The sequence below is a fragment of the Rhinolophus sinicus genome, chromosome 1, assembly GCF_057876585.1.
Source record: "Rhinolophus sinicus isolate RSI-liver-muscle chromosome 1, RSI-T2T, whole genome shotgun sequence".
Classification (NCBI taxonomy): Eukaryota; Metazoa; Chordata; class Mammalia; order Chiroptera; family Rhinolophidae; genus Rhinolophus; species Rhinolophus sinicus.
In genome coordinates, this window is record NC_142501.1 from 114,477,750 (window position 1) to 114,495,193 (window position 17,444).

General features: G+C 43.7%; 1 long non-coding RNA gene across 4 annotated transcripts in view; it reads left to right on the forward strand.

Moving 5' to 3' along the window:
* Positions 1 to 17,444, forward strand: part of LOC148759221 (uncharacterized) — a 26,025-nt gene continuing 8,581 nt past the window's right edge. Inside the window, exons 1-3 of one of the 4 annotated variants that reach the window (XR_016018025.1) lie at positions 199 to 1,214; positions 4,993 to 5,201; positions 7,992 to 8,247. This is a non-coding gene — a long non-coding RNA (uncharacterized LOC148759221). Of the gene's footprint in view, positions 1,215 to 4,992; positions 6,517 to 7,991; positions 8,248 to 12,038; positions 14,505 to 17,444 lie in introns of those variants that run through there. The other 3 variants (XR_016018024.1, XR_016018022.1, XR_016018023.1) reach the window with 3 other exon arrangements.

Sequence of the window (17,444 nt, forward strand, 5' to 3'; positions counted from 1 at the left end):
GGCCCCAGCCCACCGAGGGCCCTGCCCCAAGTGTCCTTCCGCCCCTCTTCCCTGTGCCGACTCCCGCTGGCTCTAGGCGCCGACCGGGATAATGAGGATTGCGCCAAGGTGTCAGTGTGATAACCGTGACGAACGGCGTTAATCAAAATAAATTATTAATTAAACCATGTGTGCGGAGTCGTTCTTCTCCGCGGGGGTCCCTATATAAAGCCATATCCACAGGGGGTCGCTGCACCCCGTGGAAAGAGGAGGATGGTCCCAAGCATCCTTGGAACTAGGCGTCGATCTCTATTAAAAGCCTTACATCTGGATGTAGGTAACTGAGCACGCATGGCTTTCCACCTGATTTTACGCTTAAAATAGACCTTTAATTATAAACAAAAAGGCTGCGGGATGCTTTTTCCGCTTTTGTTACCAGGGAACAAAACACCTGGTTTTGTTCCTGGATGTTTCAGCTGCCCCAGGCAGGGGGATTACTGCATTGACCTGGATTGTACCTGGGAAGCAGGGGTATTGCTCTACTGGACCAGAGGAGGGAAGATGCTTCCGGATTTGTCAGAATTAAAAGGAAGGAAACAAGACGAGGAAGGAGGGAGAACCGCGCGAGTTTGCAGTGTAAGCACGGTGAGCAGGAACGAGCACACCTGACGCAGAAGTCATCTGATCTCAGCGGTCGGAGCACCAGGCAGGCAATGGGACCCTCGAGCAAGACTGGAAAACAGCGATTAGGGCGGGGTTGCAGGTGGTCTGGAAGAGTGTCTGGGAGCCGGTTTGCGCTGAAGACCAAGAAGGACGTCATACCTGGAAGCCTTGATTTTGGAATGAAGGAGCTGACGCTGCTGAAATCAGTGGGAATAAGCAGCGTGTGGATGAGCATCCACGCTGCTCACTGATGAGATGGAAATGAGCCGCAGGCACGGGGATGCGGGGGAATCCTAATACAAGTGGCAAGAGGCATATGCTCCCTTTCCTGGCATCCTGGAAAGATTCCGCAGGATTCTGCTTCGCTATCTAGACCGCCTGCTCCGGGCCGGCTCCTCCTGCCTGGCCCTTCACACCACCCTGAGGTTAACCCCCGGGAGCAGAGCAGGGGCAGCTAGCGAGTTAGTAACTGCCCCCAGACTCACTTCCAGAGCGCCCCTCCTGGGCCTGGTAGGCGTGCCTGGGCTGAGTCACACTCCACTGGGCTTTCTTCTATTTTAAACCATAGTAAGGTAAGATGAACTGAGTATGAGAGAAGCTGGGGAGGGGGGAGGGGATAGGGGGGTGGGACTGGAGGAAGCTCATATGCAATGCTGCCCATGCTACAGAGTGGGAAGGTTGGGGATGAGTTTCTGGTACAGAAAGTGGTCAAGGGAATTTTCTCTCCACCTACTTGCTCCCAGCAGGAAGGGCCTCTGAGGCATTGAGCACCTCCACCACTTCTTACTATGCAGCTATGTGACCTTGGACAAATTACACGCTGGTGCTGTGCCTCATTCGCTCTCTGTAAAATGGGGGCAGGACTACGGATCCCTAATAACAAAAAGTTCCGAGAACCAAACCCTTTCTTAATTCACTTAAAGACAAAACCTGGCCTAAACTGATGTACATAAAGCCTTTTACAGGCTTTAGACCACTTGTGATTATTTGTTTCCCTGAAGGCACATTGACTAGTTTGTATGAGAAGTGCTTCAGATCCTCTTGGGGAGTTATGTTATATAAATTACAGGCATGTGTTACCTTGCTAACATCCAAACAATTCTGAATTCTGAATCAGAGCTTGCTGCAAAGGCTTGAAATCTACAGCACCTACTGCCTCGTGTCCTGGTGAGGATTAAAGGAAGAATGCATGTAAAATGCTCAGAACAATGCCTGGTGCAGTGTTAATTGTATTATTAGATTGCTAGTGTTAGAGCCGGCTTTGTTTCTCAGCCTGACTAGTCCAGGCGGTACCTCATTCCTCTGTCACACTTCCACGAGTAGATGGACTCTAAGTGCCCCTAAGAAAACTGAAACTGTACCTTGCTTTTAGCTGTTCGCTGATGTGGTTTTGTGGTAGGGTATTTAGGGAGGTACTCCTTCGTTTATGTAAATGATCTCTGTGCTCCTCCCCACCCCCTAGCTCCTTCTGTTTGAAGAAGGCAGCTAATCCCTGTGTTTCCTACTTCAAGGGCATTTGCACCATCCTTTTGAGAGAGCTCATTCTCACTAAACACCTTATATATCCCAGGTGTCATGGTGGGGAAAGGGGAGATAGGCTGGATGGGGTAGGGGGCTTTTCAGCAGTTGGAGAGAAGAATGACTACTCTAGAGTGGAAGGGGTGGGGATTGGTGGTCTCCTGAGCCCCTGCCGCACCAGGCAAGCTCTTGGTGTCACACAGCTGTGTGATGCATCTATTAGATCTAGAGAACCTGGCCCCACAGTTTTGGCAGATTCTGGAGTCCACACTTGTCACTGGAAATAATAGAGCAGCCTGCCTTCTCCTTAGAAGAACCCTTGTGTTGGGTAATGAGGGTATCAGCAGCAAGATGAATGGGCTGAAGAACAAGTGGTCCTGATTCCAATGGTACTGAAGGCCCTTCTAGATTTTTGCAAGACCCTAGAGAAGGAGAACCTCCACTCCAGGCCGCAGTGATGCCTGACAGTGGATCTCCCTACATCCCTCCTGGCACGGGCTGAGTGGAAAGTAAAGCTATGTAATATTTTTATGTACATCTGAGCCAGTAAACTAATATTCATACTTGGGACACCAGATCCAAAAGATCTACCTAGACCATGATTGTATATATATATATATGAAATGTCTGGAAAAGGGAAACAGAGAGACAGAAAGTAGACCTGGGCTTGGCTGGTGCTGGGAGTAGCTTTGACTGCAAACAAGCTCGAGGGTATTTTTGGGGTGATGAAAATATTCTAAAACTGGATTGTAATGACTGCACAACTATTAGTGTAATTAAAATCACTGAGTTTACAGTTATAATGGATGAATTTTGTGGCATGTAAATTATACTTCAGTCGAGTTGCAGAAAAACACCAAAAAGAACATTAGAGCCTGAGGTAAATAATCATATTGTCCCAGAAAGGATATGTCCCTTCTCCTGTTGGGCCAACATCTACTCAGTAGCTGAGCTGGTCTGGGCTTCCTTTGAGCTTTAGATTCAGTTCACCATTGACTCCAAATATTCTGAGGATGGGTTCCTCGAAAAGTTCAACAGAATTACCACATGAGCCAGCAATCCCACTTCTAGATATACACCTGAATGAATTGGAAAGAGGGACTCAGACTGATTTCCTCTTACTGATATGCAGCATCTGCCTGTACAGTATGAGGAGTGAGGTGTATAGTCGAGGCCTCCATCAGAAAGAGGCTCTGGGAGTAGACTCTCAACTGCCGCCAATTTGCAGCAGATTCAGCCAAGTATCTTGAATCCCAGGGAAAATGGCACCGCTTTATGAAACGCCAGAGAGTGTGTGTTTGTGTGTGTGTGTGTGTGTGTGTGTGTGTGGTCCTTGTTCCTCTCCTTCATCCTATGTCCCTAAATCATGAAACAATAAACTCATTGGGAAGGAGTTGGGTATTTATCCTTTAGGGGATTGTTGGTCCTCTGTGAATATTAAATAGGAATACCATAGTAATAATACTACTTATTAATGGCTTCCTACTCCTTTCCCATTGCGTATACAGAGAAGCTCTCTTAGTGCCTGCCATCTTTCTATCAAATCAAGGCAGAACATGGAGTTAACATTAAATCTTTGTTTCCCTGTTTTGCTGTAAAACTGTTGAGTTCTTGGAGCAAAATTTTCTGTTAAAGTCTTAATTAGCCAGAGCCAGTGATTTGGAAAAATAATCATGATATCACAATTCTTTGTCATGGTCTGAAAAGTATTGTCATTATCTTCTATGTATGTTTGAGGAGTGAGAAATAGTCTCAGTACTTCATTTTCTGCATAGGTTCTTGCTTCTAATTAAATAATTCACCTGTCAGTGTTGACACACACGTGATTTGTCTGTTTTCCATCTCATTTATTTTTTCCACAATGAGACATCTCTCTTCTCAGAAGTCCCTGGTGGAGTGGGGGACACAGGCCTGGGTGTCAGGCTACCTGGGCCCAGCCTGAGACGCAGGAAGGGGCAGAGTACCCTGGGACTTACCTCTCTATCAGGGAGGTAAAGAGGCCAGGACAGGTGAACTCTTAGCTTCCGTCTAGCTCTAAAAAAAACGTGAATTCCTTTTGGTTCATTGTGTTTGGTGTCCTATTTCAGTAGTCACCAAATTAACTTAATTTCAGTTTAGGCTTTTTGTTTGTATTAGTCAGGGTTCTTCAGAGAAACAGAACTACCGTGTTTCCCTGAAAATAAGACCTAGCCGGTTAATCAGCGATAATGCGTCTCTTGGAGTAAAAATTAATATAAGATCCAGTCTTATATTATGTTAGATAAGACCTGGTCTTATAGTATAGTAAAATAAGACCGGGTCTTATATTAATTTTTACTCCAAAAGATGCATTAGAGCTTATTGTCTGGATAGGTCTTATTTTCGGGGAAACACGGTAATAGATGTAATATATTCATTTTCTGGAACAGATATCTACACCGTGTAAGCATGTCTGACTTTATATGAGGTAGAAACCCTAAGAATGTTAGGATGGGTGGTTGATAATTAGAGGATTGGGTGTTTGAATACTAAAGAAATGCCACTTTTTTTTTTTTTTAAAGATTTTATTGGGGAAGGGGAACAGAACTTTATTGGGGAACACTGTGTACTTCCAGACCTTTTTTTTTTTTTTTTTTTCCCCAAGTCAAGTTGTTGTCCTTTTTCAGTCTTAGTTGTGAGGGCACAGCTCAGCTGCAGGTCCAGTTGCCATTTTTCTAGTTGCAGGGGGCACAGCCCACCATCCTTTGCAGGAGTCGAACCGGCAACCTTGTGGTTCAGAGGACGCATTCCAACCAACTGAGCCATCCGGGAGCTCAGTGGCAGCTCAGCTCAATGTGCCGTGTTCAATCTTAGTTGCAGGGGGCAGAGCCCACCATCCCTTGCCGGACTTGAGGGATTGAACTGGCAACCTTGTGGCTGAGAGCCCACTGGCCCGTGTGGGAATTGAACCGGCAGCCTTCGGAGTTAGGAGCATGGAGCTCTAAGCACCTGAGCCACCGGGCCGGCCCCGAAATGCCACTTTTTATACCTCAAGATGGTGAAATGGGACGCATCACTTACAGGTACTTACCGTTGAATTATTTTATTGACCCTCTCTGCTGCATTTGATACCTGTGATCACATGCTCTGTGCTTTCCCCGCTGCTCCGAATGCCCCATCTGAGAGCTCGCTCATAGCTGAAATCTTTGTGTTCCTGACACTCCCCCTCAGCACCCTTTAATGCTTAATGCTTCTATGCTCTCCTTCCCCACCCTGGACAATCTCACTGACCCTCATGGCCTTCGCATACCCTCCTCCAAGCTTCAGATGTCTGCAATCAATTGCTTGCTGGCATCTCAAAATCAACATGTTACAACCCCGAAATTCATTATCTTGGCCAAACTGTCTTCTCCTCGCTATTCTCCATCGCAACTCACGTCATTCACATTCACCCATTTGTATACATTAGAAATTTGGAAGCACCTCTGACTCTTCCCCCATAGTGAATTAATCATCAAGGCTTGCCCCTTGTTACTTCTTAACTTTTCTGGAATCTATTAGCATTTCTACTTCCATCAGTGATGTGCTGGTAAATGGTTAACCACCTGCTCTGGAGGGAAGCCTTGCTTTACAGCAATTATTAATTTCTGTAGAGCAAATATTCCTACTGTGGATGATTTCAAGCTATCCAAGGTTTCACAGTCTCTCCCCCAAATTCCTGGGGACTTAATTGTCTTCTGTGAGATGATAAAAGCCAGCTCCCACGCACACTGGCCCCAGCTCCCATTGATGCTTTCTCAACCTGTGCGTCTTGTTCCGACCTTCTTTTGCCTCAGCCATTCCATAGCCAATGCCAAAGAGGTCTGCTCCAAACTGAGACCTGACCATGCTGGTACCCTGCTGAGATGCCCTTGGGAGATTCGATCCCCATCTCCTACCAGCTTACGCATTCATGCCCACCGCACCCGTGTCATTTCCAGTCACCTTGCAGTGTTGTCCCTGTCACACTGCGTGTATGTCTTTCCTTGCTACCCTTCTCATGCTGTCTGCCCACTTCCATTCCCTTCCTCTGTTCCTGGCTTCTATCCTTTTGTTCTTTGAGGCTCAGCTCAGCTGAAACCTCCTCCAGCCATTCTTCAGATTGGGTTGGGTGCCCCATCCCTGTGTGTCTATAATAACATTAGCAGGCTTTGATTGCTGTGCTTACAACCTTGCACCCATGGGGCTTTGTTCTGTTTGTTTGTTTTGATCTTTTTTCTTTCTATTCTGTAAGCGACTTAGGGAGAAATCACGTATTGAGATTCTCACCCCCATCTCTACCCCAGCTTTATAGCTACAGAGCATAGAACAGTGGCTCTCTCATTGAAATCAATCAATAAATGCTTCTTAATTATCAAATGTGTGTGTGTGTGTGTGTGTGTGTGTGTGTGTGTGTGTGTGTGTGTGTGTTTGGGATATGGCGGAGGTTAACAGTTGTCCAATTATCTATTGCTGTATAACAACCCCCCTCCCAACCACACAATTTTTGGCTTAAAACTGTTAAAATAAAAAACAAACAGAGACCAACCTTGAAAATTCCCTGAGCAGATAAAATTAGTTTAGTCATACCAGCAAAGCTTAATTTAGCTGATTTTGCAAGTCTAACTTGACCTGGTTCATTTCTTGCTTATGCCTCTGGAAATCAGAAGCAAAACTTGAACTCTTTCCCAAGGTTGATATGAGGTAACTGCTGACCTATTTCCCTGTCATTTAAGAAAATTCTAATGTAATAACCAATCCCTGTGAAGAACAGTCACTGCTTTCTCACTCTATAAGCTGTGAGATTTATAGCAATATTCCATGTTTGGGTTTGAAATGTTCTTACTTTGCAAACTGTCTTTTGGTGTGAACCCAATAACCTTGTACTAATCACTACTTTGGTGATTTGTTGGTTTTACTTCTGTTATTTCTGAACTTTTGAGAAAACAGTAACAATTATTTTGCTCATGAATGTGGGAGTTAGTCGGGCTCTGCTTGGCGGTTCTTGACTGAATTCTTTCGGCAGTCAGATGGCATCTCAAAACCTGGGAAGACTCAAAGGGCTGGGGCTCCGTCGGCTCTTTCCCCCCTGTATACCTCCCACTCCATGCACATGGCTGCTTCAGGGTAGCTAGACTTCTTCCATATGATCCAAAGTGGACTTCCTCTGCCCTGCCACCCCCCCCATTCTGATTGTCATCTATTCAGTTTTGGGAGGGTACAGCCCCCAGACTCCAAGATGGTTTTGGAGGTGTGGTTTTCCTACTTTCAGTGTCTCTTTGACTAAGTTTCAGGTCAGTTGCTCCGTTGCGTTTCCCTCAGCACCTGAGGCTGAAAACTCTTTCCCAGGTTTTTTGGCAGTTGACTGTTTGTCTCCCCAACATCACAAAAATGGCCCATTGGAAGCCAAGGAGTTGAGAGAAACCCTTGGGAGATGTGACTGGCAGATTTCAGGTCAAGAAAAAATAAAATTCATGAGTTTTTTGGGGGTCGGGGGGAAACTTCTGTTTTCTTTCCCAGTTCTTCTAGATCCAGATCTCTGACATTTGAATGGGTTCCTCTTTTACTTTCCCTCATTTGTCACAGATAACATCTTAATCAGTAATTTGCAACAATAGAGTAATTTTTTTGCATACTATTTCATGCAATAGATGCTTTTTGTAAAAAGACAAGCTTTTCGATGATAAGCCATAAAAATGATCGTTAAGAGTTTGGCAGCTAAGCAGGAAAGACAGCCAGCAGTCTCAAGACTTGGGCTCAGATCCTCTCGCCACCATTTAATAGTTGCTTCACTTCTCTGAGTATCGGTGTCCTCATCTGAAAAACGGATAACACCTGCCTTACTCGCCTTCTAGAATCATAAGGATCAAAGCTGGTGGAAGCTCAGATGTTGCACCTGCCTGAGTCTGGACAGTGGGTGAGGGAAGGGCTCAGCGGGGAATCCATGGTTTCTGCCAGCGCTTCTGCTGTGGGGAGGCTGCCCCTCGGGCTCTCGTTCTGCAGCCAGATGATTTGCTTCCTCCCTGTGTGTCCCTGGCGCCTTTCGAGCTGCTGCCCCAGAGCTGGAACTCAGAATGAGTGAGTCAGTCAGCAAAATGCTCTTCCCCACTTCTCCTGCCTGGCCCAAACTGACTCATCTATCCAGTCTCAGATGAAACATCATTTCCTTAAGAAAGCCTTCTTTGGGGCTGCCGGTTAGCTCCCTTGGTTAGAGCGCGGTATGCTTGACGGCAAAGTTGCCGGCTCGATCCCTGCATGGGCCACTGTGAGCTGCGCCCTCCACAACTGGATTGAAACAACTACTTGGCTTGGAGCTGATGGGTCCTGGAAAAACACACTTAAAATAAATGAAAGTTAAAAAAAGAAAGAAAGTCTTCCTTGAGCACGCCCCACCAGGCCCCACTCTCCTGGACTAGGGTCAGGAAATAGATAGCAGATATTAGGATAAAAAAAGCTTTAAAAATTAAGAATCTAATCAAGGCTGAAGAAGTTAGCTACAACCTCAGTGAAGAGTACAGATTTCTCTGCGCAGATGGAAGAAGTCAGAAATGGCATCCCTTCAACTCAGAAAAGCTCAACCGTATAAAGAACTCAGACACGATATAGTAACTGTGAAAAGGGCTCATTCTTAAATTCTCCTAACATTGAAGATACTAGAATGTTTCAACTTAAATACATTTACAATCAGATTACAATTAGATGATTTTAGATGGGAATTATAAGGCTGACTTCTTGGTCCAATTAGGCAAATTTTCTTAAACATTGCAACTACATAAATACCAAATATGCACACTCCTTAACGTAAAAAAAAAAAGTCAAAACACATAACTCTTAAAGATTTAACGCATGCTTTAATTCTAAATCTTCCTGGGGTTAAAAGAAGCTTCTTCTGTAGTAGGCAGAATTCTAAGATGACTCCCACCCCTTGCGTATGGGTGGAACTTGGAAATATGATGAGATGTTATTCCCATGACTAGATTACTAACCAGTTGACTTTGAACAAATCAAAACAGATTCCTGGAAGGGCCTGCCTTAACCAGGCAAGCCTTTACAAGGTGAAGCATCGGAGTAATGTGCTCCTGCTGACTTTGAAGATATAGCTGACCCCTGACCAACAGACAGAAAAAACACTGGGACCTCAGCCCTACAACCACAAGGAATTCGATTATGCCAACAACCAGTGAACTTGGAAGAGGATCTTTAGATGAGAACCACAGCCCCAGATTTCAGCCCGATGACACCCTGATCTTACCTGTGCGTGAACTCCTAATCCACAGAAACTTTGTAATAGAAAACTACTATTCCCTCTGTGGTGGGCTGAATTGTGTCCCTTCACCCAAATATGTTGAAACACTGACCCCCTTATGACCTTATTTGGAAATAGGGTCTTCGCAGATGTAATCAAGTTAAGAGGAGGTCATACTGAATAAGGGTGGGCCCTAAATCTGATGACTGGCATCCTTATAAGCAGAGGGAGATTTGGGGACACACTTGCACATACACAGGGAAGATGGTCAAGTGATGATGCAGGCAGAAACTGGAGTGATGTAGCTAAAACTCAGGGAATGGTAAGGCATGGATGCAGAATCAGATCTGGATCCTAGACAGTCGCACTAGCTGGGCTTTTGGGACACTCATCTCTCCTGGTTCTCCTCCTGCCATTTTCAGTGGCCCCTTCTACTCAGCATCCTTGCTGGCACTCCTCCTATTGCCCTCTAATGGCTGGAGTCCTCAGGGCTCCGTCCGGGCTCTACCCTCTGAGTCTCTCGCCAGGTGATCTTGTCATTCCCTTGTCTTTAAATCCCATCGATGTGTTGATTACACCAAACTTGACATCCCCATGTCAGGCGCCTTGAGTTTCCTTCTGGAACATACAAAAGCAGGTCTGATGGCATCCCCGTCCAGCAATGCCGAGGATGCCACCCGACCCCCCCACCTTCATTCTTCATTTGACTTCCTTCAGATCTCAGTGAGCTTACATTTAACCTTCTCTGACCGACGTAGCATTGGATCCATGTCACTTCGTCCTGCTCATTTCCTTCTCAGTATTTTTTCATTCCCTACAATGTTATTCACTTCTTGTTCACTTGACTGTTATTGGTTGTACTCTGTAGAATTTTAGCTCCATGAGGAGACCATGTCTCTCGTTTACTTTTCTGGGCCCAGAGCCACGCAAAGTGCCTGACCAAAAGCAGCTGCTCAGCAATACCTGATGAACACATGAAAGGTTGTCCTGAGCAGGTCACCTAACCTTGCTGAGGTAATTCCATCTATTCTATAATTTTAAGAGGATTCTATGGGATATAAGGTGGTATACTTGGAAGAGCCCAGTCTGCTACCTGGCACATAGCAGGTGTTTATTAAAAGTTAGTAAATGTAAATTAAATGTTATTTCCTTCCCCTTTTTCTGGGCCATACATAATAAGCTTATAACATGCACCTAAAAGCCCTTCATTAAATCTGGTGTGATGCACGTCACATAGTTCTAAACTGAGTGTACTTATTATCTAGTATACAGATGCACTGGGCTGTGTTCTCAGAGACAATGATTTAAATGGTGTGTATCCTGCTATGTGTCAAAGTTTGAGATCCAGTTATATGGAGTATACATTAAAGTGCAGTACTGGGTATATTAGTCAAAGTTCTCCCGAAGGGAAAAACACAATAGAAGACTGTCTGTCTGTGTGTCTGTCTGTCTGTCTGTCTATCTTCTATCTATCTATCCATCATCTATCTATCTATCTATCTATCTATCTATCTATCTATCTATCTATCTATCATCAGTAGGGTAGGCTGGCAGGCTGGACATTTAGGTAAGACTTGATGTTGCAGTCTTGAGTCTGAATCACACAGGGAGCAGGCTGGAAACACAGGCAGGATTTTATGCTTCGGTCTTGAAGAAAATTCCTTCCATTTTGGGAAACTTCAGTCTTTGCTCTTAGGGCCTTCAACTGGACGAGGCCCACCGCATTATGAAGGGTAGTAAGCTTTACTCAAAGGTACTGATTTAAATATTAATCACATCTAAAATATACCTTCACAAAAACATCCAGATTGGTGTGTGACCATACAACTTGACATTCTGTCCTAGCTAAATTAACCATGACACTGGGCAAATATTTTAATGATCAATTTTAAGAAGAATGTTGAAATAGTCTAATATTATGTTGAAATAGTCTAATATTTCTTCAGTTTTAGCCTGAGTTTCATGGAGAACCTATAATACAAAATCCTTACTCCTTCTTGCAGGAGTTTGTTATTGATTTTTCTTTTCAGTGTTTTCCCCATTAGTCTAAACAGATTCAATACTTTGGAGGTGGGAAAACAGTTCTTAGTTAGGAGTTTATTAATCATTACTCACCCAGACTGGCAAGTCTAGAAGTCTCTCTCCTTAAAAGAAAGACATCTGTGTGTCATATACCCCACTTCAAATATTGTTTATTATTTCATTCAAAAAGCCACAAAAACAAAACAAACAAAACAAACCAATTCCAGACCGCTAGTCACTATGCTGGATGCTAGTTACAATGACAAAATGTGGCTTTGGTTTTCTAATTGTTTTTTGCTGGTTGTCACAGGGCCCCTTAAATCTCATGACTTGTTTGACTAAAGAAAACAGGCACTTCATGAAACTGCAAAGGAAATGGAAAGGAAGTAGCAGGAAAGACCCCTTTGCTTCTGAGATACTCATTAGAAGTTGGGAGAGATTTGTCATGAAGTGATATAAAGCATTTTTCCAGCAGGAAACAATTTGTTGAGAATAGTTCCAGGTATGCAGTGGGCCTCCTGATGCTCATTAAGTCTAATCTGATTTTCTCAGCCTGTGACTATCTGTGTCCGGTAGAAGGCGCCAAAGGAAAGCACTCCTATTGGCTGAGACCCTTTCTTTTGCTCCATTTTAGTGTGACATGTGGACCAGAATAAGAAGTGGACAAGAAAATAGTTGCTTCTCCTCGCACGTGGTATATTGTAGAATAATGGAAAGGTAGGTCAAACACAGACTTCCCAGTAAAACGGCACCTAGACACAGAGTTAGCACAGGAAATTGTGTGTGTGTGTTTGTGGGGGGGGAGGGGCCAGAGCCCCAGAGAGTAGTTTACAGGCTCTCGGCCTCACGTGAAGGGGTGCTGGCTCGGGTGGTGGATGGCCGTGGGCTGTGGCTGATTGGCCATCGGCTGTGGCCTGTTAGCCGATTGGCCGCTGGTATAACTGCTACGGCTACGGAGGAGAGCCGAGGACTGCCGAGGATTGCCGAGGAGCTGAGCAGAGCCGAAGAGAGCGGAAGAGGAGAGCCGAGAAGAGCGGAAGAGAGGAGAGGAACAGAGTCAAGAGAGTGGAGGAGAGTCGTCGGTCGGTCGGTTGGCGGAAAGGCGGACGGCAGGTCGCGCGTCCAGTGGGCCCAGCCTCCAGTGAGACCATAGTGGTATGACTCCCCTACCTATGGCTCCGTGGGAGTTCCTTTTTGGCCTCACTGTATCCTGCGTTTTTGTGTGGGGAGCGGGAGCAGAGACCCCGCAGGCCGCCCCGCCTGAAAAATGGGGCGGCGAGCAGGGTCTCCTGCTCGACAGTGTGTGTGCACGTGAGTGCGCACGCGTTTCTGAAATGAAACAGCAAAGAACGGAAGTGATGAAAAATTCTTCAAGAAAAGGTGACCAGAAAGTATTCTAGAAAAACCTATGAAGATAATTAAAAAGTTGGAGAAGATGAGAGAGAGAGAGGAGAGCTCAAGTGAACATGAGACTTGGAACTTGGGTGAAAAGTATTAATATGGGGAACTCCAGAAGAAGGGGTCCTAGTCCTCTGTTTCTTGTAGTCCTCATAATAGTGAATGGAATTTCAGTGAATACCATATAAGTGGAGGATGAGGGGAAAAGACACCAAATCATTTAGAACCAATTCAGTGGAATTCTTTGTGTCAAGGGACTTAAAAGTCTAGTGCTCACAAACTGCATGTGGTACCTGTTGGGGAAGGTGGAAGTCAAAGCTTTAGGTACTCACAGAGGAAGCACCCTACTGTGGAAAGGAGACAAGAAAAAAGCAAAGTTGAGTTGGAATGGTAGACCTACTGGGTTCACCTTCTGTTTGTTACACTTTTAGAATCTCCCATTAAAAGAACCGATAAGGTGGAAGATGCCCAGAGAGATTTTCTGCCGGCTGCAGTTAAAGGATCTCTTGCTCAGTTTAGAAGCTGCTTCCAGAGCGTGACCATCGACATAATTTGGAAAAAGTTCCCTGTGTCCTATGCCACCCATCCAGAGACATTTCAAAAAGGAACACAAAGGAGAGCACTAATGACGTATTCTCGTGAGCACACACAGGTGACCACTGAAGACGAGACTAAGAAGCTACCATAGATTCTTCCTGAGAATGTTGCTTCTCTCAGGGTTCCCTGCAAGTTATAAAACTCCTAAGTGAACCAATGCTACAGGACGAATAGATAATGCATAACAATATACAAACGTTATAGGCTTTGCAATTTACTTCAATTCCAAGTAACTTCCAACATTGGGTGCCAAAAAACTAGAAGTTCCTTTCTTCCAGGAGACTTGATTTCTTACTCAAAGAGTATGCCATCCAGGTTGTTAAAAGTTTGAGCTGAATTATAAAATCTTTGGAAGGGAGTGGTGCTTAGTCCACGTTATTCCAATTAATCATTCAAAAAAGATCTCCTAAACATACTCCGATAAACCAGTGGCTGTTAAATTTGTGTGCTAAAGAATTGTTACCAGGAATGACATTGTACCTCGTTCTTCTGCTGGGCTAGTAAGGTATTTGTTGTCCTCACGAATAGGATGTGTACTTGGATAAGCAGGATGTCCTCCTTTCTCTGACTTTTAACAACGTATCTCTTTGATTTAGAGGTATGTGCAAACCTGGAATCCTGCTGGGCAGCTGCAAGAAGCCTTGACCCAAGTAGGAGCTGCAGCAAAGCGTTTTCTAACTGGGGCTAAGTCTCTCTTTGTCCTGCTCGTTACTATCTACCTAACTACCCCATCAGAATCACCTGAGGTTCAGGTTAAGATGCAGATTCCTCGGCCCAAACTTCACACTGTCTGAGTAGAGATTGGGGGTAGAGCCTAGGAATTTGAATGTTAAACAATCATTTCAGATGACTTCAATGCAGAAGAGCGAAGGACCTCTTTTAGAGAAATATTGCCCTGAGCAAAGGCAGATTGGTCAATCAGAGAGGACTTGAAGCTCACTTCTCCATTCATTCATTTTTTCATTTATTCATTTACTTACTCCCTCTCTCCTGAACACATTAATTCAACACACATTTCTGGTGCCTTAACATTGTACTTGGTGATGTGGGACATAGTAAATATAAAGAGACTCAGTTCCTGCTCGAAAGGAACTTGTATCTCAAGCCTGAGATATATGTAATATATATATATATATATATATATATATATATATATATATATATATATATATATATATATCATATATGTCCATATGTATACACGAGGTGTGATCAAAACATTCGGTGAATATTTAAATTAAAAAAACGTATTACAGTGAAAGATGCATTGCCATTAATCCCTCACAAAATACTCCCTCTCACTTTGAACACACTTATCCCAGCATTCTTGCCACTTTCTGAAGCAGTTCTGGAAGTCCTCTTTCACGAGTGTCTTTAGTTGCGCTTTCCTGGCTGCCTCCATGTCCTGAATTAGTTTGACTTTCGGGACGAGCCAGAAGTCACATGGTGCCAGATCCGGTGAATTAGGTGAGTGAGGACACACCATAATGTTTTTATTTGACAGAAATTGCCATATATCAGAAGCAATGTGTGACACGGAGCGTTATCATGATGGAGGATGATTTATGGCACACTTTAAAGCATACCTTCTCTTCTTAACTGTAGCTTACACCTGAATGACTGCACTAAACAAGTTGAAACTTGTCACCGTTATTAAGGTTTGACGCGTCGCTTCCCATATTGAAGATGCCTGCCTTCCCATTGGATAGCACTCGGCAGCGCCATTCATTCTCTCTCTCTCTCTCTCTCTCTCTCTCTCTCTCTCTCTACATATATATATATATATATATATATATATATATGTATGTATATATGTAGATGTATATATATGTATATAGAATGTATATTATATATATAATATATTTATATATATATATTATACACACACACACACACACACACACACACACACACACACGAGGGCCAAAAAAACGTATACACATTTTAAGAACTGTTATATATGCTCAAGTATTAGTTCACCATCATCAGAAGTGTATGGATGCTGATGGTAACCACTTTGAGCACCTCTTGTAATTGCATAATTCAAATGTGACTTGCATTCCTCTTTTGTTATTGGTATATATTGAGTTTTCCATTTTTAATAATTCTTTCCTTTCTTAAAATATGTATACATTTTTTTGCCATATAGCTACATCTCCATATATAGATATATGCCATATATGTGTGTGTATGTATATATATATATATACATATACATATATATATATATGTATATATATATGTATTCACAGGATGTACAGTACAGCATAGGGAATATAGCCAATGGCACTGTAATAGCTATGTATGGTGTCAGATGGGTGGTAGACTACTTGGGTTTATCACTTTGTGAGGTGTGTCAATGTCTAATCATTATGTTGTGTTGTACACCTGAAACTAATAATAAAAAACACCTCATCATGAGAAAACAGAAGTTGCTCTTGATGAAGTTTGCCCCTAGTGGCCATCTGTGTCATTACTAGTCCAGAGAGGCTTTTCCTCTGGTTTAGGACGTTACTGGCTATGTGTATCATTTCTATCCACTGCTTATGCTATATGCTTCTATTATTTTAATTTTCTCTACGAGTTTCAGGAAGACATAGCTGATTAACTTACCTCAGAAGTTTCTTTCCTTCTCTACCAAGTAGGGCCATGCTATTTGCCAAATCTGAATACTTCCCTTTTCTGTCCCATTGCTATTTGCTCTAGATGTTTTTCTAATATGTTCCTCTAGATTTTGTTTTATGAAGTTTTCCATGGTGAGCTATGTGAAAACAGCAAGTTTTGGGTCTGCCAAAAGCATCTGCTGTCTAAAGAAATCTTGTCCACATTCAACTTGCCTGGGTTACATAATCCTTCCCAGAAGAGATCCTTCCATCAGACCAACGACTATTACAAAATCAGTCAATAGTATATGGTCTTTCCTTCCACCCTCCCTCCAACATAGCTCATCTTTTCTGTGCTTTACCACAAATCCTAACCATGATTTCTTGGGCACGTTTTCCCATGGTACAACATACAATACGTGGTCACCTTAACAGCCACTCACTAATTTTTGAGTTTTTACACTGATGTGACTCGACTTCCCCTCTCCAACCTGCCCTGATATTTGGTAACCAATTCATACTGCTGTCCCAATATTCGCCTGGAGGGTCCTCCTTGTTCTTCCTAGAAAGTCTTCTGCAGCTTTTAGACACACCCTCTCAGGGGTCACTCTAGTCAGCTGAGATCCTGCATCCCTTCCTGTCTGAAGTTTCTGGGGTACAGTCACCCTTTCCGATCTAGTAACAATGAAAGCACCACCCCTTTCCTGAAACCCTCTGTGAGAGCAGGGAGATCACCCACATCTGCCTCCCCTGACCTACGGAGCTCAGCTCTCCTTCACATCTGTTGAGTCTGACCCTCAAATTCTCAACCTTCCTCCTGAGGAAATCTTTCACTTCCTCTGGCGAAATCAACCTGGATTTCTTTATTCTGTTATTATTCTATTGCACCTATTCTTATAGGAAGGTTGCAGCACACTTGTCAAACCACCCCGTTTTCTCCTGTCCTCGGAAGAAGAGCTGATACCTTGAGACCAAGCCCTCCAGGTGCAGGAATCCTGAGTGGCTTTTGGGGCGCTGGGGCTATTGCAGCTTCACTGAAATGATCTCTTCCCTCAAACCAAGAATGTGCCATGTTTTTGTTTTTTCTTTTATCAATAAGGCCCCCATCTTTCTGTTTGTTGTTAATAAAATTCTACCACCTTTCTATGGTCAAAGCCACACGTTAGGTCTCAGATGTCTAAAATCAAGATCAGACTTTATCTAAATTAACAAATCCGTGTCCAACTTGAAACTACAAAGTGGGGAATGAATGACTCCTAAAAGGCTGTTTTTAAATAATGTGTATCCATGGGTTGGCCTGTGCATAGATTCCCCCCTTGCTTGTTATTCAGTTTAAACACCACCAAAAGAGAACAATCAGTACACACAGTTTAAACCTCAGTTACACAATATTTCTTCTTAGCAGCACACAAGGCACAAGGAATTTATTGCACTAAATGTCT